Here is a 24,912-nt window from a genome sequence, read left to right as displayed (position 1 = left end):
CTCCATCATATTCCTCCTCTTCCTTCTCTTCCCTAGGGCAACCTTCTCCCTCCCCTTCCCGCCACCTGCCAACCCTTCCCAAGTGTTTTTCTTCAGAGCAAGAAGGGAAGTGAGATGTAAGACCATTGGCCAAATAATATCATGTCTTAAAGAATTCCCAAATCTATGAAGAATGTTGTAAACTCAGGGGGCGGGGGATTCAAAATGGTGGTACAGGTATTTTCAAGTCTTTTGAACCTCTCAGGTGAGAAGTTGAATTGCTATTTGACACCACTCCCTCATGGTGCAAGCATGTGCTTCAGACTGCAAGGGCAGACCCTGACGGGGACCTATCACTGACAGGACAATGAGGAATGTCCCCGCCCCTTCCCTGTGATGCAGAGAACACAGCAGGACAGTCCATGGTGTAGGACACAGGACTGAGAGCAGCTGGATAGTCCACGTGCGAATTTACCTTCCACCTGACCTTCCTAAGAAAACGTTTCCATCTCATCCAAGACACCAATAGGACTCACACCGATCTGACGCTGGTGTGCCAGGGACAAAGTATTAGCCTCTTTATTCACCACTGTGTACCAAGTGCCTGTGTCCATGAGCCCCTCCCAAAATATTTCTCACCCCACCCTTGGAGAGCTGGTGAACCTTGGCTCAAGTAACACTTCTACAGCACAGACAGTCCCAAGTCCTTGTTGCTCTTAGAGGAACATTCTGAGCTGCCCCCTCCTGCGTCCCTCTGTGCTCTCAGTCATGTGCCACTGTCCTCTGTCCATCGTGTCCAGGCCCTGCAAACCTGCAATTCAGTTCTCTACCTGGTTCCCCAGTAACAACACATACAGAACTTTCTGTAGCCTTTGGCTTTGTCACTGCAGATTTTGGAAGTCACAGGGATAGGACCCCCAGGTAACACTGGGCATTACTGCACCAAGATGACCATTTTTCTTCTAGAAGGAGGAAGGGCTTATCCTGCAACCCAGGAGGGAGAGACATGTCATAAATGATCCCCTCTCACAAAGGCAAAGCAGTTGGTCTCTCTCAGGATGTGAAACCATTTGTTACTGTTATGTTAACTTTTCAAAAAAAGGAGCCAGACTGTCCTCTCTCCCTTTTGACCAGTTGTGACCAGACCTGACCTGCACTGTGGTCCCTTGGTTCATTTTCCAGGCAGACCACTGAAGTTCCCTCTGGGTGTGTGATCACCAGAACCTGCTGCTTGGACACAGAAATGTGCTTTGGGAGCTCCTAGAAATTACTTGGGTAGGAGTGCCCAGGAGAGAAGGGATAGATTTGCACTACAGTTATCCATACAATAAAGGGATCTCATTTGTAACCAGGAAATCCACAAAAATCTCAGAAACCATCTTGAAATTTTACCAAAAAGTGAAATTCTTCCCTGTGCTCTTAGAAGAAGTATCAGTGGTTTTTCCTAAGGTAAAAGATTTCAAGTTTTGCACAAAGAAGAAAGAAGAGAAAAGGTTTATTATAGTAACAGTAGGGAAACAATTCAAGGGGGTGGGGAACAGTGTGGGGACCGCCCTCCCAGCAGGGAGTCATCAAGGTGTGGGATGATAGTGGTGCAGTGGCATCATTTGGCTTCCCAAGGAAAAGACAGAACTAGTCATTCAGCAACATGCTGGAATTGAGGCTGGTCAAAGCACTTCTATAGGAACATCTGAATATTCTGAACATTCTTGAATCCATGTCCTTTGCCCTTTCTGTCATTTCACTCTGCTGAGTTCTGGGTGGTCTGTTTTTCAAACAGCTCTTTGTCCTTTCACTGGGCTGATGATAAGGAACAATTTCAGTCCTTAGGTTAGGGTGTAATGCAACAAATTTATGTTAATGAAGAAAGAATTCTCTAAGCATTTCTGTCTATAGATTACCTAAGCATATGGGTAAAATAATCACAGAGGACTTAAGGCGAAAAGAAGAAGTAGAAGCAACAGGTAGAGACTCTCTGCCCATCTAGAAAGCATCTGGAGGAGAAAGGGTTCCTAAGGGTAAGTAGAGCAGGCCTGGACTCACCAACTGTTGGTCTCCTGCATTCCTTTTCTGTGTGTCTGAGAAAGGGTTCAGAAGGTAGGGAGCATCCATACTTTCCCCGGGACTTTTACAAATTGAGAATGTGTCCCTTCCAGGTTAAATCAATCAATTGTCCTCAGTGAACTTTCCCACCCTCCCTAGTCCTGAGAGCCGGAGGGACAGAAACAGAGAGCTCTGACTTTGGGGGATGAGTAATATAGGGAGGGGGCGGTCCAAATATCATGAGAAATACACATAGACTTTTCACTGAGCTTAAGTATTCTTGAACAATAATGATAACATAGGCACAGGAAGCTTCAATATTTGCATGATGTACTGAAGTATATCACTCTTACTCTCAGTTTCACCCCTGACATTTTCCTGCCTTGAAACATAGCACTTTTCCCTTTCTGCCAACTCACTTTCCATTTCTTTCTTTCTCCTTTCCTCTCCAGGCTATCTCCTAGGTTTCTCATTTTCTCCTCACACTCCTCTCTTGTCTGCTTCTTCTCCCTCTCCAGCTCACCTCTGCACTTGTCTTCTATCACTCATATGTGTTTCTGAATCTCCTCCTATGCCCTTTGGTACATCTCGTTAGTGTAGAATCCCCCCTCGTCGTTCTCCATCACCATGCACTGGACCAGGTCCAGCAGCTGTGCCCTCTGGGCCTCCTGCTCAGCCTCTGTTGCCTTATCATTGAACAAGCAGTGACGACCCTCAAAATACTCCCTCAGATCCTGAACGAATTCTGGGGTTTCCTTTATGTAATCACAGAACTCCACATCATCCAAGTCATCCTTCCAGGTGAATAAGAGAATCATGTATCTCCTAGCTGTGGGACCAAACATCGTCAGCACCTTCTCCACAGCCTGTTGCTCTTCCTTTGTTTGCTGGCCCAGTGGGACCACCAGGAGCAGCACATAAGGCCCCGGGGATGTCACGAGGATGCAAGGAGCAATCTCCTGTTGTGTGTCAGCATCCGGCTCCTCTGTGTCAAAAAGACCAGGCATGCTCACAACCACAATTTCTGTCCCAGTGCACATAAAGCTCCCTTTCTCACAGATCTTGGTGACGGATTTTGCTGTGATGGTGGAATGAAACACTTTCTTCCCAAGGATGCTGTTCCCTGTGGCACTTTTTCCGGCTCCAGTCTTACCCACTAAGACTAGTCTCAGTTGTGACTCTCTGGGGTCTTGGTTTCTAAGCCCTGGGACATCAGGAAACAAAAGCCACAGTGTGAGGATTGACCTCCAGCATTTCCCCTGCAGGACCCACACCCACCTGTGCCCGTCTCTGTTGCCTGCTCTCATCCTTTTCTGTGAGCGACCCCTGCACTCACAAGAGCTCTGAGGAAGCCCTGGGCCCCATGTTCCTGCTGCAGGACTTGGAGAATACCAGGCACGTCTCCAGAGGCCCTTGGGCTGCTCACTCTGACCTTTGGCAGCTTAGGGCCCACAGAGGTGGGCACCCCAGGGTGTAAGTGAGAACTCTGAGCCACTGTAGGTGCTGTCCCTCCTAAGCCAAGGCAGCAAGTGACACAAAAGCTGACTGTGGGATCACTGCAGAAGATCCTCTCACTCACACATCACATTCACAAGGGAGCTTTTCTTCTTCCCATGAAGAAGCCAGGGAGGGGGGCAATTCAGGCCCTGCCACCTTGTAGGGGTGAACAGGGCACCTGGGCAGAAAGAAGGAGTGTCCCTTTATATGTCAGGTTGAAGCCCTCTCATAGGGACTATAACCCACAGAATCACCAAACACCTTACTTGAAATTACGACTTCGTGTAGAAATCTATAGTAAATGTTTTCCTATATTAAATTAACATGTTGAAGACTTAGAACCAGAAAGTATAAACAGTTTTCTGGAGTTACGATAAAATCCCTTGACACTTAAATAATAATAACAACAACAACACATACACATTAGCATCAGTAGAACTACACTTTCTTAGTCTCACTTGGTTAGGTGGACCTACCTCCTAGGAAACGTGGAGGTTCATAACAGAGCAGCATAGTCTACCAACCGAACGATGTTTTCAACATAACTCCATCAAGTTAAACACCAGACCATCTGCATAGCACTTTCCCTACTTCTGTTTAGTAGATCTCTGCTTCTCTCGTTAATGGGTCACACAGTGGAAGCTTCCAGATTTGGTGAACACAGACCGGGACCAGGCAAGACCACTGACAACCACACCTGAGGGCCTGTTTTCCAGAGAAAGAACATGCTCCAGCACTGTCCTTCAGTGAGACTGAGGGCCGCAGAGGCACCCTGTACCACAGCCACTGTCTCTACTCAGAGTTCATGCCCACAGGGTCACACCCATGACATTAGAGACATGAGCGATGACTGCATTTCCCTTTCGGAGACATCATCACCATCACCCAGGCCCTCAGACCAAAAGTCTAGGAATCTCCCTTGATTTCTCTCTTCCTTTTACTTTCCAGAACCAACACACCAGCACGTTCTATCGCCTCCATCCACAATCTGACCACTTCTCTCCATGTAGAAGACCATAATACCAACCCAACCTCCATCACCATCCATACCTCAGGTGTCCGCTGACTGGCCTCTTTATCTCCAGTATGCCCCCTTCTGTCTATTCTGTAACGACAATGATTTTTTAAAAGGTCCATCAAACAGAGGAGAGATTTGACAGAACCCCCATCTCTGGCTTCCACAAGATCAGTAGTGATTCCCCATCTTCCATACACTCTGTGGGAAGCTGTTGCTAATCCAGGCAGTCGCCAAACCACCCCTGAGGCTGAGTTTCCCCACCTTTGATAACCAGAATCCTGGGATGAGAGAGTAGGTTTCCAGAAGTTTGAAAACACAGGACTCAGAATGGCTACCAACAAGGGGAATGTAGGTGGGGGGTGAGAACATTGTCCCGTTAGCATCACAGTGGAAGACTCCACCTAGGAACACCCTGAGGGCATCAGCTGTCACCACACAGGGAGTGGGAAAATCGTGGGAGGTGAAACAAAAGGCCAGCACAGGCCAGCTCCACCCTGGAGCAGGTTGCCAATGCTGAGGGCACATGGCGACCTATGTGACAGAGTGCTGCTGTGGCCATGGATGTTCCCATCTGGGGCATGTGCCTCTTTGGGGTGTGCATCTCTAGCTCCATCCATGAACGCTGAGTCCATTTCCCAGCCCTTGAATCTAGGTAAGCCACATGACTTGTTCTGGACAAGAGGGTAGCAGAAGGGTAATGCCAGCCCTGTCTCTACAAATAGGGACATGTGTGGCTGGCTGTCTCCTTGTTCCCTGTAGAGCCCTGCAGCTGCCTTGGGAAGAGGCTGGACTCACCTGCTGGGTGATGAGGGACACAAGCCCACTTGTGCCTGTCACCCTGGCCTGCCCGTGAGCTTGCTGGCTACCAGACACATCCATGGGGCTACCCAATTCCAAATTATCCAGTTTCTAGATCCTGAGATTATCATGCTAAATGAAATAAGTCACATACATGATAAAAGGACAAGAACCATAGGATTTCATTCATATGTGGGATATAAAATAGAAATCCTCAAGTAAAAAAACAAAACAAGCTCATGGATAAGGACAACAACATGGTGTTTACCAGAAGGAAGGGAGGAGGGGAAAGTGGAACAGGGTGAACAGGGTCAATCCTGTGGTCATGGAAGAAGACAAGGCTTTGGGTGGTGATTACATGATGTAGTACAGGGATTATGGGTCATAGGATTGATACCTGAACCTTACATAGTGTTATCAACCACTCTCACCCCAACACATTTAATCTAAACAAAAAAAGATCATCCAGTTATGCACGGAACTACCACTTAACATCAGGCATATGAGTGGGTCAGGCTGAGAGGGGCCCAGCTGACCCACACCCAAGGACTGCCAACCCTCCAGCAGAGTGTCCAGTCTTGTCTTCCCTTTTGACCTGGGACAAGGACATTACCTGACACAGAGTTCTTCACAACACATATTGTTAAGGAAATACATTGCTGAAAGCTCCCTCTGCTTGTTGATTCCCTCTGACCTTGATGCTCTGCCTACATCGGAGAAAAAGGTGACTCTTTCCTTACTCATCAGTCTCACAGTCACAGGAGCATGGTATTTCATTGTAAATATTTCGTCTCCTCACTGCCTACGCACACTTGGCAGTGGTCAGAGTCCTTTGAACAACTAGGAGTGGAGGGAACTTTGCCTGGGACAGGCTGAAAATGTCAGTTGGGAAGGGCAGGCTCCACTGATAAGAGTCGTCCAATATGCACTTGAAACACTGTCAGAAAGACAAACACTCCTTTTGAAGAAATACCTGTGTCTTCATGCCTTAAAGCTACAGAGTAGAAAATCCCTTCTTGTAAACTGAGAAGAAAAACCCCAGAATTTTGCCAATCAGCTTTGGCCATAATACATAGGTGTCACAGCCTTGCTTTGACCCTTCCCAGCCCTCCCACTGAACAGCTGCCCTCACAGAAGATTCTGCTCACTCACCTACCTCTATGCAGAAAGATTAAGTTTATTGATAGGACCTGTTAAGTGGTGAAAGGAATCGTTTATTTGTACAAAAGCCCTGTGAGCAACAAACCTGGATGAGGAGCGAATTTGTAGGGTTAAAAGGTTACAAGAGATCACAGCCCAGTATCAGTCAGCAGAGAAAGGAAAGAGAAACCTATGCTGAGAGCCAGTTTGCAGGAAGGTTTACCACGGATCCTGGGCGAGGGGATCCCATACTCCACATCCCACATTTCTCTGCAACTCTCCCCACGACACACACAGGATCACCCATGTTCCTCTACCGGGAAAACCTGGGTCCTGCTCTGGTCTCTGACCTTGAAGCAGTGCTCAGTGAGGACACTGAGGACCAAGAGCAGAAGAGAGACTGTGAGGGGAGGAGCTGTCCACACTGGCTGAGTTAAGAGGCCTCTGCCCAGAAAGACTGTTTTATTGGGTTTCTGGCCAGGTCTTCAGTTGGGGGCACGGGAGAGGCAACCACTCATTGATGCCTCTCTCCCTTTCTTTCTCCCTCCCTTTCCCTCTAAGCATGAATGACAGTAATCTTTTTTAAAAAGTAAAAAGAACAATTGAAGGAGGGCCCTGGAGGATGTGGCTCAGTTAGCTGGTAAGTTGCACCATACTCCAAAAGTTTGCAGGGTCAGTTCCAGCTCAGGAAACCTTCCTAAAATGAAACCTTGGGTGAGTGTTGGGTGAGTGAAAGGCAGATAAAGACTTTCCCAGACAAGAAAAAGCTAAACCGCTCATCACTCCTCAGTTTTGCTCATCCTTCCCATGGACTTGACCTCGAAAATGTACAGAAGTGTCCCTGCTCCCACCCTCCGGCTCACCCAGGACACTGGGACTGCTTTCCCTGTCTCAGCCCCTCACTGATCCTCTTCTCCTCAGCCCCTCTTCCCCTCTAGTAACAGACAGTCTGATAAAACTAAAGTTACATGGTCTTCTCCAAAGCCTCTCTCCCCAACACCATCACCACCCAAGGTACAGCTGTGCTGCAGTCCCCTGGCTATTGGCTCTCCCAGCGCTCCCGGGGGTTCCCATGAGCAGAGATCCCTGTCGGGAGTTTTGCATCTGCTCTCTCTACTCTGCCCTGTTTGGTTGTGAGCTTATGTCAATGGATTCTTCAGGGTAGTGTCCATGTCCCTTATGAACAAGCACAGTAGTAGACAGAGAGTTCTTCGGAACACACATTGTTAAAAAAAATAAATTGCTCAAATCTCCTTCTACTTGTTGATTCTCTCTGACCTTGATGTTCAGGCTACATCTGAGAAAAAGTTTACCCTTTTCTTATTCATCAAACTCACTGTCTCAGGAGCATGGTGTTTCATTGTAAATATTCCCTCTCCTCACACTCCTCACACATTTGGCAGTGGGCACAAACAATTGAAGAACTGGGAGTGGAGGGGACTTTGCCTGGGACAGACTGAAAATGCCACTCGGGAAGGGCAGGCTCCTCTGATAGGATTCGTCAAATACACACTTGAAACACTGTCAGAAAGACAGATGCTCCTTTTGAAAAAAGACTTATATCTTCATGCCTTAAGGCTAGAGAGTAGAAAATTCCACTTCTAACCTTTCCAGTGCTCCCCACCCACCAGGTGCCCTCAGAGCCAGTTCTGTCCACTCACCCAGCTCTGCCCCAGAGAGCTTGTTTCTTTATAGTGTCTGTTAAGTGGTGCCCTGTGAGCAGCACACTTGGATGAGGTGGGGGTTTGCAGGGCTCAGAGTTGACAGCAGGTCACAGCCCAAAGTCAGTCAGCACAGTCAGCAGAGACAGGACACAGGAAGCAAGGAGAAACCTGCACTGAGAGCAAGTTTGCCGGGAGGTTTCACAGGGATTCTGGGAGAGGGGACTCTGATGCTCCACACCCCACATTTCCCTTCCGCTGCCCCCAGCAAAGACATGTTCACTCATGTTTCTCTACTTGTAAAATATGTCTCCTGCTCTGGTCTCTGACATTGAAGGCTGAGCTTTGTGAGGACATTGTGGATTAAGAGGAGAGGGGAAATAAGGGAGGGTGCTGTCCAAACTGGCTCAGGTCAGAGGCCTCTACTGAAAAAGACTCTTATTAAAATTGGAGGAGAGCCCTGACTGGTACTGCTCAGTTAGTTGGAGCCATTTCCAGGACACCAAAAGTTTGCCGATTCAGTCCCTGCTCAGGGAAGTAACCAATCGGTGTTTCTCTTTCATGGATGTTTCTCTCTGTCTCACCTTCTCTCTGTAATAAAATGAATAAAGACATGAACTTGGGTGAGGATTTCAGTTAATTAAGTACTTAATTTTAAATAATTGAAGGGGAGATAAAGATCTTCCCATACAAGAAAAAGCTAAAGTAGTTCATCACCACCAAACCAGTGATGAGAAATCTTTTTTTTTTTATTTCAATCATTGTTCAAGTACAGTTTTCTCCCCACTACTCCCATTCCAGCCCCTCCACCCAACCCTCCCCCCTTCCCCCCATTACCCCCCACCCTTAGTTTTTGTCCATGTGTCCTCCAAATTTGTTCCTGTAATCCCTACCCATTCCCCCCTGAAATTCCCTCTTCTCTCCCCTCTGGCCACTGTCAGACTATCCCCTATTTCAGTGTCTTTGGTTATATTTTGCTAGTTTTTTGTTTTGTTTTGTTTTGTTGTTTAGGTTCCTGTTAAAGGTGAGATCATATGGTATTTGTCTTTTACCACCTGGCTTGTTTCACTTAGCATAATGCTTTCCAGCTCCATCCATGCTGTTGCAAAGGGTAGGAGCTCCTTCTTTCTTTCTGCTGTATAGAATTCCATTGTGTAAATGTACCATAGTTTTTTGATCCATTCATTTACTGATGGGCATCTAGGTTGCTTCCAGCACCTAGCTATTGTAAATTGTGCTGCTATGAACATCGGGGTGCAAAGGTTCTTTTGTATTGGTGTTTTAGTGTTCTTAGGATAGAGTCCCAGCAATGGAATTGCTGGGTCAAAAGGCAGATACATTTTTAGTTTTCTGAGGAAGTTCCAAACTGCTTTCCATAATGGTTGTACCAGTCTGCAGTCCCACCAACAGTGCACTAGGGACCCCGTTTCTCCACAACCTCTCCAACACTTGTTGTTTGTTGCTTTGTTTATGATGGCCATTCTGACTGGTGTGAAGTGGTATCTCATTGTGGTTTTAATCTGCATCTCTCTGATGGCTAGCGATATTGAACATCGCTTCATGTGTCTTTGGATTTTCTGTATGTCCTCCTTGGAGAATTGTCTGTTCAAGTCCTTTGCCCATTTTTTAATTGGGTTACTTGTCTTCTTAGAGTGGAGTCGCGTAAGTTCTTTATATATTTTGGAGATTAAACCCTTGTCTGAGGTATCATTAGCAAATATGTTTTCCCATACAGTTGGTTCTCTTTTTATTTTGATACTGTTTTCCTTAGCTGTGCAAAAGCTTTTAATTTTGATGAGGTCCCATTTGTTTATTCTTTCCTTTATGTCCCTTGCTCTAGGAGACAAGTCAGTAAAAAAGTTTCTGCGTGAAATATCTGAGATTTTCCTACCTACGTTCTCTTCTAGGACTTTAATGGTGTCACGCTTAATATTTAAGTCTTTTATCCACCTTGAATCTATTTTTGTATAAGGTGTAAGTTGGTGCTCGAGTTTCATTTTTTTGCACATAGCTGTCCAGTTCTCCCAACACCATTTGTTGAAGAGGCTATTTTTATTCCATTTTACGTTGCTGCTTCCTTTGTCGAATATTAATTGACTGTAGAGGCTTGGGTTTATTTCTGGGCTCTCTGTTCTGTTCCATTGGTCCATGTGCCTGTTTTTATGCCAGTACCAGGCTGTTTTGATTACAGTGGCCTTGTAGTATAGTTTAATGTCAGGTATTGTGATTCCTCCTACTTTACTCTTCTTTCTCAAAATTGCAGCTGCTATTCGGGGTCGTTTATGGTTCCATATAAATTGTTGAAGTGTTTGTTCTATGTCTGTGAAATATGCCATTGGTACTTTAATCGGTATTGCATTGAATGTGTAGATTGCTTTTGGTAGTATAGACATTTTAATGATATTAATTCTTCCAATCCATGAACACGGTATATGTTTCCATTTGTTTGTGTCCTCCTTGATTTCTCTCCTCAGTGTTATGTAGTTTTCTGAATACAGGTCTTTTACCTCTTTGGTTAGGTTTATTCCTAGGTATTTTATTTTCCTTTTTGCTATTTCAAATGGGATTTTTTTCTTGATTTCTGCTTCTGCTGTTTCATTGTTGGTGTACAGAAATGCCTTTGATTTCTGGATATTGACTTTGTATCCCGCTGTTTTACCAAATTCATTTATTAGGTCAAGCAGTTTTTTGGTGGAGTCTATAGGATTTTCTATGTACACTCTCATGTCATCTGCAAACAGTGACAGTTTTGTTTCCTCCTTTCCGATTTGGATTCCTTTTATTTCTTTTTCTTGTCTGATTGCTGTGGCTAGAACCTCCAGTACTATATTGAATAGAAGTGGTGAAAATGGACATCCTTGTCTTGTTCCTGTTCTTAGTGGAAAAGATTTTAATTTTTGCCCATTGAGTATAATGTTGGCTGTAGGTTTCTCATATATGGCCTTTATTATGTTGAGGAATGCTCCCTCTATTCCCACTTTACTGAGTGTTTTTATCATAAATGGGTGCTGTACCTTATCAAATGCTTTTTCTGCATCTATTGATATGATCATGTGGTTTTTGTCTTTGCTTTTGTTTATGTGATGTATTACATTTACTGATTTGCGTATATTGTACCATCCTTGCATACCTGGGATGAATCCAACTTGGTCATGGTGTATGATCTTCTTAATGTATTGTTGGATGCGGTTTGCCAGTATCTTGTTGAGGATTTTAGCGTCAATGTTCATCAGCGATATTGGCCTGTAGTTTTCTTTCTTTGTTGTGTCTTTATCTGGTTTTGGGATTAAGATGATGTTGGCCTCATAAAAAGAGTTTGGTAGTCTTCCATCTTTTAGGATTTTTTGAAATAGTCTGTGAAGGATAGGTGTTAGTTCTTCCTTAAATGCTTTGTAGAATTCTCCTGTGAAACCATCTGGTCCCGGGCTTTTGTGTGTTGGGAGTTTTTGGATTACTGCTTCGATTTCTTTTGCTGTTATTGGTTTGTTGAGGCTTTCTGCTTCCATTTTATTGAGTTTTGGAAGGTTATATTTTTCTAGAAATTTGTCCATTTCATCTAGGTTTTCAAATTTCTTGGCATACAGCTCTTTGTAGTAATTTGTTACAATCCTTTGTATTTCTGTGGTATCTGTTGTAATCTCTCCTCTTTCATTTCTGATTGTGTTTATTTGGGTTTTCTCTCTTTTTTTCTTGATGAGTCTGCTTAAAGGCTTGTCGATTTTGTTTATCTTTTCAAAGAACCAACTCTTGGATTCATTGATCTTTAGAATTGTGCTTTTAGTCTCTATGTCATTTAATTCTGCTCTGATCTTGGTTATTTCCTTCCTTCTGCTTGCTCTGGGCTGCCTTTGTTGTTGTTCCTCGAGTTCTTGTAGATGTAGGGTTAGGTTGTTTGTTTGAAATGTTTCTAACTTTTTTAGGTGGGCCTGTATCGCTATGATCTTCCCTCTCAGGACTGCCTTGGCTGTGTCCCATAAGTTTTGGGTTGTTGTGAGTTCGTTTTCATTTGTTTCCAAAAACTGTTTGATTTCTTCCCTAATATCATTCTTGATCCATTCATTGTTTAATAGCATGCTGTTTAATCTCCATGAATTTGAGTGTTTTGGGTTTTTTTCCTTGTGGTTGGTTTCTAGTTTCAGTCCCTTGTGATCCGAGAAATTGCTTGGTATGATTTCAATTTTTTTGAAATTGTTGAGGCTTGTTTTGTGTCCTATCATGTGGTCAATCTTTGAAAATGTTCCATGTACATTTGAAAAAAATGTGTATTTAGCTTCTTTGGGATGGAGGGTTCTGTAAATATCAGTAAAGCCCAGCTCGTCTAGGGTATTGTTCAATGCCACAATATCTTTGTTGATGTTTTGTTTGGAAGATCTGTCCATTTTTGATAGAGGGGTGTTAAAATCCCCCACAATAATTGTGTTGCTGTCCATATCTTTCTTGAAGTCCTCTAAGATTTTCTTTATGTATTTAGGTGCTCCTATGTTGGGTGCATATATATTTACTATGTTTATGTCTTCTTGGTGAATTCTTCCCTTGAGTATTATGTAATGACCTTCTGGGTCTCTCTTTATGGATCTTCTTTGGAAGTCTATTTTGTCAGATATGAGTATTGCTACCCCGGCTTTTTTCTCCTGTCCATTTGCTTGGAAAATTTGTTTCCAGCCCTTCACTTTCAACCTGTGCAGATCTTTTATCCTGAGGTGGGTCTCTTGTAGACAGCATAGTGTGGGTCATGTTTTCTTATCCAATCAGCTATTCTATGTCTTTTGATTGGAGCGTTTAGTCCATTTACGTTTAAGGTTATTATTGATAGGTACTTATTCATTGCCTTTTATGTACGTGTGATCCTCTCTCACTCTCTCTTTTCCTTTCTTTCCTTAAAGCAGTCCCTTCAGCATCTCTTGCAGAGTTGGTTTAGTGGAGGTGTATTCTTTTAGACTTCTTTTGTCTGAGAAGCTTCTTATTTGGCCTTCTATCTTAATTGAGAGCCTTGCTGGGTAAAGTAGTCGTGGTTGCAGGCCTCTGGTTCTCATTACTTGGATTATTTCTTGCCATTCTCTTCTGGCTTGGAGTGTTTCCATTGAGAAGTCAGCTGTTAGCCTTATTGGGCCCCCCTTGTATGTTACTTCCTTCTTCTCCCTTGCTGCCTTTAAGATTCTCTCTTTGTCTTGAAATTTTGCCATTTTAATTATGATGTGTCTTGAGATGGGCCTCCTTGGGTTCCTCTTGATTGGGACTCTCTGTGTTTCCTGGATTTGTGTGACTTTTTGTCTCATCAAATTAGGGAAGTTTTCCATCATCACTTGTTCAACTAGGTTTTCTATCCCTTGTTCTTCTTCTTCTCCTTCTGGTATCCCTATTATACGGATATTATTACGTTTCATATTGTCTTGCATTTCTCTTAATCCCTCTTCATTCTTTCTGAGCCTCTTTTCCCTTTCTTGCTCTTTCTGGGTGTTTTCTTCTATTTTGTCCTCTAGCTCGCTGATCCGATCTTCTGCTTCATCGATCCTGCTTTTCATTCCTTCTACTGTGTTCTTCATTTCAGAGATTGTATTCTTCATTTCCTCTTGGCCCTTGTTGAGAGTTTCTATTTCCTTTTTTATGCTGATGTAGTTTTCATTGAGTTCATTTTAGCTTCCCTGTAGTTTCTCGTAGCTCATTGTGAGCTCATTGAGCTTCCTGACAATCACTGCTTTGAATTCAATATCTGATAGTTGAATTGCCTCTGTTTCATTTAGCATTCTTTTTGAGGCTTCCTCCTTTCCTTTCATTTGGGGATTGTTTCTTTGTCTTCCCATTGTTTGTGAGACTCTTCTTGTTCACCTCAGCTTCTTATATTGATCTGTTCTGGCTCCCTCGGTTTATGATGTGAACTTCTTTAGTAGAGTAGCAGTGAGTTTCAGTGGTACTGTTTCCTTGACCCCCCAAGCTCGCTGGTCTTGGGCTGTTGTTTAAGTTGGCTTTGTGTTTGCCTTTGGGTTCTGATTGTTGTTGAGTCTTTCTTTGGTGGTTCCTTCCTGCCAGCTGGTTAAATGTGGGTCACTCTGTCCACCACCTTCTATATTTTGTTGTGCTGGTGAGGGCAGGTTGTGTTGAGGCTGGTTCTTCTTGATGCAGCGATCTGTTCTTTGTTCTTTCGGTTCTGCCACAATCCTTGGTCCTCCGTTCTCAAAAATGCTGAAATATGTTGGTTGCTTGCCTTTCCACTCCAAAGATCGGTCAGGAGTCTCTCCCCTGAGCAGAGGAAAGCCAAATCTGCTCCTTCCTACTCCGACGCCATCTTAGATCCCCCCGAGAAATCTTAAAGGCACTTATTTAATAGGGAACATTTAAAAAGAAGGAACAGTTATAAATATAAAAATGTCAATAAACACATACTCATAATCAGTATAAATGTGAATGGATGGAATGCCCCAATCTAAAGACATGGGGCAGCTGAATGCACCAGAAAACCCAACCCATACACACTCTGTCCACAAGAGACCCATCTCAGGATGGAAGGCACACAGAGACAGAAAGTAGAGGGATGAAAGAAGATACTTCATGCTAATGATACAAGTAAAAGAACCATCAACAACATGCAAAGGCATCCATCTGAATTTGAGAACATACTACTCAATTATAAAAAATCAAGCAATTCAATTGAGTGAATTTGCCAATGTTTTCAATAGATGTTAAAAAAAAAGACATAGGGACAACTAAGAGGTGCATGAAAAGATGCTCAGCTTCACTACCCATCAGGGAAATGGAAATCAACACCACAGAGAGATGTCACTTCACACCTGTTAGAATGGCTGTTATCAAAAAGACAGAAATAACAAACATTGGTGAGGATGTGGAGAAAAGAGAACCCTCATGCACTGTTAGTGGGAATGTAAACTGGTGAGCTGCTGTGGAAAAGAATATGGAGGGGCCTCAAACATTACAAACAGCTGCCCTGGCCAGTGAGGCTGGTTTGGATGGAGCGACGTCCTGCAGAGGAAGGACTGTGGGTTCCACCCGTAGTCGGGGCACCTGTGGTAGGCGGGTGATCAATGCTTCTCTCTTTTATTCATGTTTCTCTCTCTCCCTTGTTCTAACAGCAATGAAAACAAATGCCTACAGGTGAGGATCAAAAAAATTTTAAAGATAGAACTGCCATATGATCTAACATTCCCACTCCTGGATATGTAGCTACAGAAAACGAAAATCCCTGCAGCATGACTTATAATAGCCAAGAAACGGAAGGAAGCAACGCATCCATATATGGGCGAACAGATAGGGAAACGGTGGTGTATACAGAACAGTGTTCAGCCATAAAACACCCCAGATCTTGCCATTCACAATGACATACATGGATCTCAAGGGCATTTGCTAAGTGACACTAAATCAGGCAGAGAAACACAAACATCCTATGATCTCCTGTGTGGGATCAGAAACAAATCAACAAACTAAAAAAAATGAGCTCAGAGACCCAGCGAGTGGACTGGTGGTTCCCAGAGGAGAGGGGCCAGAGGCATGGTTGCGGGGGATCAAAGGTAAAAGTAAAAATGAATTAAAATGTAAAACAAACTGAGTGCACCCTGTCACATGATAACACGCATGCAAGGTAATGGGAAGTACTAGAATTTGTTAGAAATATGTTTACAAAATTGGTTATTAAACCTGCTAAAGAAGCAACGAATTTTATTTTATGTAAACTGGAATGTAATAAAGCTGGGAACGGTAGGTATTTAGGGACCACTGGGTGTGACCCGGAGACTCAGTGGTGGGAGACCGACGGTAAAACAGGCCGCAGGTTGTCACACGGGCTTGTGTTGTTGCCTTTTACATGTGAGTTTGTACCTGTTCCTGTCTACAGACAGAGTCCATGTATGCACAACTATTCATAATTCTCACCTAAGGGCATTTCATTGATTTTAGAGAGAGAGAAAGGGGTGTGGTGGAGAGAGAGAAAGAAAGAATTCAATGTGAGAGAGAGACTCCCACTGAACACCTCCCACATGCTGTGGAACCAGAAATGGACCCACAACCCTCTGGGGCATGGATGGCCCTCCAACCAACTGAGCTGCCCAGCCAGGGTGTTTTATTTTTTTTCTCAATTTATTGATTGAGGGAGAGAGGGGGAGAGGCAGAGACAAAGACAGAGAAACATCAATTGGGTGTTCCATGTACTTATACATCTCCTATGTTACCCGACCAGAGGTAGAAACTGCAACTCAGCACACACGGAACATGCTCCAGCCAGCTGAGCTCCCGGGGTTATTTCTGCACTTCTCCAAGCTCAAAGCCTCAAAGGCTTTGCAACTGTGGTCTCAACAAGTTTCAATCTTGTAAACATTTCCTTTTTTCCCCACAATTTGACATCTTTTCCAACACGAGTCTTACCTTCTCATGCACATAAACAGGACTGCACCACTGTGGTGGAAATTACATGGTGAAGAGACCACAAACCTGTCTTCACACCCATCACACGCCAGTCCCAGGAAGCCTGGGGTCGACCACCACTGCCAGCCCATCTCTCAGGGTCTTCTCCCAGACAGGAGTCTGAGCCTTGGTGATGAGAGGTCTCAACCCATCTCTGGAAGGCAGACAGAGATGAAGATGAACTGGGGTGACCGTTCAGTCACCCCATCCCAGAGAAGCTGAAGCTGAGGCTGAGGTGGCCACGGGGGCTGACCTGAGAGCCCCAGGTGAAGTCAGGGACAGCCTACAGGCCATCCCCCATTCCTGACATTCGGGAAGCTGCTGTAAGGATTTGTTCTCAAACAGGAAAAAACACCCAGGGAAAGCAGATGTCTGAAACAGACATGGAAGAGACACAGATAACAGAATAATTAACCCCTAACAGAGCCAAGAACTCAGGAAACCTATAGGAAGAAACCTAACCAAACAAATAAAATATAAACTTTCCCATCAGGTATCAAGGTTATTAACCATTCCTCTGAAGTCAACTAAAAACATTGGAAAATATTACCTATATTCTCTCAACAGCATGCAAGAACTGTCAAGAAGATGCAGAACCTCAAGATGCAGAACTATCAAGAAGGTGCCGAACCCAGTGAGGGGGAAACCCAGACCTGTAAGCAAAGGACAGCAGCTCACTGCCACTCTGAGGAGATTCACCAACTGGAAGAACTTCGACTGTGCATCTCCAGCCCCACTGACCTGGGAGCCAAAGGCAAGGGAAGATTCAACAGGGGTCTATAGGGAACTCTGATCATAAACCCCAAGGGCTAACCCCTCAGAAATGTCACTGAGCTGTACCTGGTGAGTGCAGGGAGGGTTGAGAAAGAAAAGGCCAGGGTGCACTGCAAACAGGCAGAAGATGCTTGTGGAGAGAAAACAGAAGGGAAGATGACAGAGGAAATCTTTAAAGCTGTGATGGTGGAGCTGAGGAAACACACCAACCCAAAATTCAGACAATCCAACAAATCCCAAAGACGATCATGAAGAAGGAATTCGCACTTTGACACAGAAGACAAAGCTGTAGGACATCAAAGCAAAGAGAATTCCTCAAAGGAGCCAGAAAGACAGACCCATGACCTTCCAGGAGGAGATGCTGGAACTGCACTGACCCCTGCCCGGTAACAGAGCAGCCGGAAACAGTGCCAGCAGACCTGCAATGAGCTCAGAGAAGATGACAGCTGACTCAGAACTGCACACTCAGGGGACAGCTGTCAGGAGTCAGGGCAGCACACGTGCATTTCAGACAAGGAAGGGGAGAGCTCCTGCCCCCAGCAAGACCTCCTTGGAGGGATTTCTACAGAGTGTGCCGGACACGAGTGGAAAGCAATCCCATCAGTGACTCAGAGGGGAAAACAAAGACTAAGTGAAACTATTGGGAACAGTGCAAAATAATAGAACCAGCCTCTAGATTCTGAAAGGAAAGAAATGAAAATAAAATACATGGTAATATTTAGGTTAGGATGGAAGTGGTAATGGAATTAAAATGTCCAAGGTAATTTGTTGTATAAGAGGAAGATAAAAGGATAGATTAATTTAAGACTTTGATCTGTTAGCAATATGTGTTACATTCACTGGGTAGGTACTAAAAAGTGAGAAGTGTGCATAACTTCCAACCTAGTAGAGAAAAACACAGACTGTGAAAAAATTCCCAAATAATTAAAATTCAACAAGAGCAAATAAAAATTAATTATGGAACAGGTTCGACAGGTAAAAGGTAAGAAATAAAAACTTTATATGTGTCATAGTAGATTGGAAATTATAATTATGAGACATGAACCAAAGGTTTCAGCTAAACACACATAAACACACACACACATTTTTCAGTGGATTGCAAAAGTAATTTTAATCTAAAGCATATAACCAGACAAAGGTTGAGAACAGTTTAAGCAAATACAATAATCAAATTCTAAACCAACAAGAAAAAACTACTGAACAAAACTGGCTTTCCATTCAAATGTATGACAGCACATTATGTGCCAGACACCGTTCTAAGGACTTGGATATATCAGCAAATAATCACGGGTAAAGGTTCTTGGTTTGGATCTTCCAGTGTTCCTCCAAGGGACAGAAAATAAACAATAAGGAATAAATGTGTAAATTATAAAATATATAACACATATATATATCTGTGTTAGAAGAACAACAGCGAGTATAGTAAGACGGGTGAGGAGTGCAGGCGGCAGGTGGGACCTCAGCAGTGTGGTGGGGGCACAGCCACAGAGCCCTGTGCACCAGTTCAGACACGGCTTTGCATTTCCACCTGCTGCACACCGAGTCCTCACTTTATAAGGGGAGTGACTCAGTCACAGAGAAAATGGGCAAACCTGCACTTAGGGTGACAGGTGCAACACACATTTCTCAGTCCTCACCAGAGCAGGCAAGTAAAGATGCAAAAAGGACACAGAAGATTGGAGCAACCAGTTTCATGGCCTTGACCTCATGCACATGTGTAGACACTTCCTCAAATGCAGTCCCTTGTTCTCAAACAGATGGGGAACACTGACCAACACTGGTCTCAAGGAGTGCTTTGAAACTGTATAGTATTGAAGTAACATAGGGCATATTCCTAACCACAACGTAATTAGAAAGGTAAATAATAAAATACCATGTGTTTGTCAGTTGGAGGGCAGAGTTTTAGTTTTACGTGTTTATTTATGACCTCTGCCACCACAGTTGTCCCAGTTTTCCCCTCCACCCATCCCCACACTCCCTCAGGCAACGCCTGGGTCAAATAACCCATGGATCAAATCAGACCAAGTAATCAAAACTGAGAAATGTTTAGAACAAGAGCATAATTGAATGCTGTGTTTTCAAGTTTATGAGATGCAGCTACACAGTAATCACACACTCAATTCTAGCTTTAAGTGTATTTTTTTAGGAAAACATACAGGAAGTTGCAGGACACAACGTCAATGTACAAAAATTTATTGTGTTCCAACAAACCAACAATGAAATTTCAGGAAAAAAAATTTAAAAAACCAATTCCTTTTGTAATTAAAGAAAAAAAATACCTAGGAATAAACACCAAAAAGCATGTGAAGGACATATACACTGAAAACTATAAGTCATTATTAACAGAAATTGAAGAAGACAGAAAGAAATGAAAAACATTCCATGTCATGGATTGGAAGCATCCAGCTAGTTAAAATGGCCATAGTACCCAAAGCAACATACAGATGGATGCAATCCCTGTAGGAATCCCAATGACATTTTATAAAGGAGTAGAACAAAAAATGATCAGATTTGAAGGCAACCACAATAAGACACCAAATGGCTAAAGCAATGCTGAGAAAAAAAGAACGGAGAGAGGTGTCACACCCCCTGACTTCATATGGGGTTTGATTATGGTCACCTTGTAGTACAAGGTGACCATAATCAAAACAGCATCTGTATTGGCAGTAATACAGACACACTGACCAATGGAACAGATTGAGGGCTCAAAAGTAAACCCACACATTACATGGGAAAATAATTTTCAACAAAAGAGCCAAAAACATACAATGGAGAAAAGAAAGCTTCTTCCATAAATGGTGCTGGGAGAAGTAGAAAACCCCATGCAAAAGAATGAAACTAGACTAGACTGCTATTTGTCACGCTTTACAAAAATTACCTCAAAACAGACCAAAGCCCTCAACAAGGCCTTAAACGATAAACTAACAGAAGAAAACATATGTGCCAAGCTCATGGCCTTGGTCTAGAGAGGTTTATGAATTTGGCCCCAAAGACAAAAGAAGTAAAAGGAAAAATAAACAAAAGGCACTGTATCAAACTAAAAAACTTCTGCACTGCCCAAGAGACAAACACCAAAAAATGAAAGAAATTCACCACATGGGAGTTGTATTTGCAAGCAACAACTCTGACAAGGGGTCAATATCCAAAATATATAAAGAATACATACAACTCAACAACAAAAAGCAAACAATCCAATAAACAAAATAGGCAGAGCGACTTCTGATCAAGATGGAGGCCTAAGTAGACATGCTTACAGGATAATGCCCTCCTTGATGTTTCAGATAAAGCTCTTTATTCTTTTTATTAAAAAAAATTGGGATGACATTGGTTAGTAACAGTGTACAGATTTCAAGTATATGACTCTCTGACACATCATCTGTATATTGCACTGTGTACCCCCACCCACAGTCAGGTCTCCTTCTGTCCTCATACATTTGACCCACTTTACCCTTTACCACACCCCCTCCTTCCCCTTGGTGAGCTCCCACTGTGGGCTGTGTCTGTGGGATTTTGTCTGACTCCTCCTTCTGGCAGGTGGGCCTGGAGCTGCTGTCACACAGAGGGGGTCTCAGGACCTGCTGAGCCCACAGCAGCCGGGCTGACAGCCCATCCACTTAAGGGTTCAGGAGGCCCTCATTTCCTGTCTACCTCAAAACAAAACTATTTTTGGTCTTGTTTTCATGTTGTGTAAACTGAGGACAACCAGGAACTTCTTAGTCAGGGGCCAGAGATCTGAAAGGGAAACAGTAAAGAGGAAGTGGTCTGCTTCCTCTAGGGTCCTGGCAGCCTGGGCTGGGAGACAGGGACAAGCACAGAGTCAGGCAGAGTTCATGGCCTTTCTGAGAAAGCCAGCAGTTCCCGGACCCCGGGTTCCCCTGGGCCAGGCATGCGGGTGCCATTGTGAAGGACGCCCTGGAGTCACGGTGCACTCATGCAGAGAGGGGGTCCCTGGCTGTGCTGAGAAAGGAATGGGAGGACGCAGGAGAGATGGGGAGGAAAGGAGGGAGGTGTTGTATGAGATTCAGAAGGTGGCTGAAACACGGTCCCACACTCTAGGTCCCTGAAAGTTTCAGGAACTTCTGGTCCCACTTTTGATGCAGCCTAGGAGTCCTGTGTCAAAAGTTCGGCCAAGCCAGGCTCCCTCTTGAAGGCTCTGCAAAGGGTCCTTCCTGGCTGGTTCCCAGCCCTTCATGGCAGCTGGAAGACCATGGTGGACCTTGGCTTCTGGCAGCATTGATTGGGTGTCTTGTCTTCCACCTCTGACAAGGAGAAACCAGGTTGTACCCTCCACGCTGAGCTTGGACACCCCTCAGCTGAACACTCCAGTCCATCCCTTACAACTTCTTCCATCCACCCAGCAGCAGACAGGACTGCACGACTCTCCCCCACTCTGGAACACCTCCTCCCTTTCCTCTGGGGTCCAACGTCAGGGTCCTCACGTTGGTCTGAGGTCTCTTCTTTAACATTCAAATTCTTAGCAAAGCCCCTCCAAGGTCACCTTCCCCTTTGCTCCCATGTGCCTCAGAGTTTCTCCAGTTTCTGTCCATCACCAAGTCCACAGAGCCACTGCCACAGGGTAAGTATTGTTTACAGCAGGACCCACTGTCTGGTACTGACCACAAGCCAGTGAATTAAATACTCCATGTTATGTATTTTGGTATTACTATTGTCCTCTTTATTGAATATATTGGCGGTGACCTTGGGAAACACAATGATATGGGTGCCAGGTGCACAATTCCACAACACATCATCTGTACCCTGAACTGTGCTCACCACCCAAGTCATGTCTACGTCCATCACTTTTTAACCCTCCTCTGCTTCCCCCACCTCCTCTTCCCACTCCCTTGGGCGATCACCACACTGTTGTCTGTGTCCATAAGGTTTTCCTCCATTTCTTCTTGTTTTTAATCCCTCCATGCCCACCCCACTCAGCTCTACCACAACCCCCATGGCTGTCAGACTGCTCTGTAGTTAATGCCTTATTTTACCATTAAGAATGGGACTTGCAGAAAGGTAGAAAGATTAAGTTATCCACCCTGAAGAAAGCCATGTCTGAAATCCTGAGTGACAGATTGTAAACAGGACTTTGACTGGTCAGCTGACCATCACACTCATCCTTGGTATCTGCCTTCAGGATCCACAGGCTTTCCCTCTGTCAGTCACCAATGACAAAGTCCTACCAGGGCCCACCACCATGCACACCCATCCCCAAGCCTGCCCCTGTGACCTGGCCCTCTCTGAGCTTCTTTCTTACTTAAGCCAAATAACTGTTGTTGCTTCTTTCCTGGTTTCCACTGACCTCAGGCTGTGACCCCTGTCATTGAATTAGCCCCAGTAACCCCAGTGGACCAAGGGGGGGAACCCACACAAACCCTCAGCCCATTCCCATTTGTTTCAGTTGACCATGAATTGAATGAATAAATGCACTGGACGTTCACCTCGTGTTGTCTGACATCAGTATTTGTAGATGTCAGTTCATCTGCCTGATACCCACATTGAACAAAGGCACTGGTCTGTCGTCCCTGCCCCCACCTGCAAACCACACTCACACCCAGGTGCAGAAAGGCACACACATGCACTAGGCTGTATACCCACAGGAAGGGAAGACCCTGAACAACTGTCCCTCGGTCTAAGCAGGGGTTATCTCCACCTGAGTTGCCATCACATCCCTTAGCAGCCTGAATGCAGAGGCTACTAAACCCAAGGAAACTTGAACTAGAGACTCAAGTCCCTGGGAGCCACAGAGACCCTGAGGAGAGTCTGCTTCCCCAGAGGACTGTCCTCACTGCCTGGCATACTCATAGGGTGGGAGTGTGCTTTTCCACTCTGGGGTAAAGCCAAAAGAACTAAGAGGGTTGGAGATTTTTATTCCAATCTCATAATAAAGTGCAGACAGGCCTTGGTGGGCTGAGCATTAGTAACACCATGGTGGGCAAAGTGCCCACCCCACTGTGCCATGCAGATCCGGGAGGGTCAGCTCCAGGTCCAGGTAAAATGAGCCAGTTTAGCCAGCTCATCTCTGCATACATGCTTTCTCTGCCCCCAGGGTCTCCACCCTCACACACAAACTCAAGCTCACCCCGGATCCTGCTGGGTCCCTATGGTGTCATCTGCTCAGTGCTTCACAGACAGGGAGTCCCAGGTCACTGATGCCCTCACATCACAGAAGGGACAGGTCAAAGGGGAAGTAATTGGCAACAGCTGAGCACAAAGTGGAGCCAGAGGCCCAATGCCCCACATGGAGACACAGCAAACACAAGCAGGAACCCAACGTCAAGGCCGAGACTCGGCACTTCCTCTGCTGCCAAGGTCACTCTACTTCCAAGGTCATGCACAGATCCCAGCGGGGGCCCTGATAGGGAATCTAGATTCTGGTCTTGTCCACTTTCCAATATCCTTTTTTAAGGAGAAAACAGGAAAACGCTACCATTGTCCCTTTGCTGAGAAGGGAGATGGTCAGTGGTAAACGAATCAGAAAGGAAAGCAAAGTGTCCAGGGGGAGCAATGAAACATGTGATTCTCACCCTTTGGTTGGGGAGGATGGAGCCCAGAGGTCCCCCAGGGCCAGTGGTGGAGCTGCTGGGACTCAGGGAGGAGCCTCCAGGGGTTTCCTTACTCAGTATACAGTTGGGTCTTGCCCTAAACCTAACCTGACTGTCAAAGGGTCGCTGGTTCAGTTCCCAGTAAGGGCACATGCCTGGGCTGCCACTCAGGTTTCCAGTTGGGGGTGCATGAGAGGCAACCACACATTCAGGGTCTCTCCCTCTCCTTCTCCCTTCCTTCATGTCTCTCTAAGAACAAAGAAATAAAATATTAAAAAAAAACACTTTTAAATGGAGAGATGGTAAAAGAAATTATTACTTTGGCCATGGAAAGCTTTCAAGGAAAATGTTAAGAGAAGACCAAAACACTTTTACAACACACTGAACATGAAAGATCCCGCATGAAGGTATCAAACAGTTGCCCATAGAAGACAAGACAGTTTTAGTAATATGAAACAATAACTGATTTGAAATTTGAAGAATTGCAAGTTATTTTTCAATTGACAACATGTATTTAAATGCTACATATATAGTTTCAACCATAAACGCTGAAAGGCCCAACAAAGAGGGAGGACCACCCTGACCAGCACCCACTGGCGATGTCCAGCAGAATGTCAGCTTCCCCACGATGCTGGCCCCAGAGCACCTGGTTCTCTCCAGCCACAGAGAAAAAGTAATAAAAGCTCTGGATCTGCCTGGTGGCTTCATTGCTGGGAGCATGGTCCTATGCACCAGAAGGTTTTGGGTTTGGTCCCCAGTGGGCACACAGGGGAAGCAACAGATGGATGTTTTCTCTCTCCCTCTCTCTCTTTCCCTAAATTTCACTTTCTCTAAAAATCAATAAACATATCCTCAGGTGAGGAATTTTTTAAAAAATGCTCTGAATCCTTAAGTCACAGAGAGGAAATGGTTGAAACATCCATGTAGATTCCCCCTCCCTGCTGAGAACCCAACATTGCTGCTTTCAGTCAGGGAAAAAAAGAAAAAAGAAGAACAGAAGGAAGAAGTAAACCATGTCCCTTCATTGACTAAAATGAGGGTCACAGACAAA

General features: G+C 44.6%; 4 protein-coding genes and 2 pseudogenes across 4 annotated transcripts in view; 1 reads left to right on the top strand and 5 right to left on the bottom strand.

Moving 5' to 3' along the window:
* LOC114507466 overlaps nt 1-8,485 on the bottom strand; it is a 199,746-nt pseudogene extending 191,261 nt beyond the window's left edge.
* Nucleotides 1-24,912, bottom strand: part of LOC114507421 (GTPase IMAP family member 8) — a 772,814-nt gene that overhangs the window by 102,386 nt on the left and 645,516 nt on the right.
* The window catches only part of LOC114507465 (GTPase IMAP family member 4-like), a 658,105-nt gene that overhangs the window by 164,683 nt on the left and 468,510 nt on the right, over nt 1-24,912 (bottom strand). The gene's annotated exons all lie outside the window — the stretch shown is intronic.
* Nucleotides 1-24,912, top strand: part of LOC114507451 (GTPase IMAP family member 4-like) — a 122,122-nt gene that overhangs the window by 3,732 nt on the left and 93,478 nt on the right. The gene's annotated exons all lie outside the window — the stretch shown is intronic.
* Nucleotides 1-24,912, bottom strand: part of LOC114507468 (GTPase IMAP family member 7-like) — a 265,099-nt gene that overhangs the window by 217,516 nt on the left and 22,671 nt on the right. The window lies entirely within an intron of this gene.
* On the bottom strand, nt 2,293-3,719 carry LOC114507456 (annotated as a pseudogene).

The sequence above is a fragment of the Phyllostomus discolor genome, chromosome 10 (assembly GCF_004126475.2).
Source record: "Phyllostomus discolor isolate MPI-MPIP mPhyDis1 chromosome 10, mPhyDis1.pri.v3, whole genome shotgun sequence".
NCBI classification, from domain to species: domain Eukaryota; kingdom Metazoa; phylum Chordata; class Mammalia; order Chiroptera; family Phyllostomidae; genus Phyllostomus; species Phyllostomus discolor.
The sequence above is the reverse complement of the archived record's forward strand: the minus strand, read 5'-3'. Positions and strand labels throughout refer to the sequence as shown.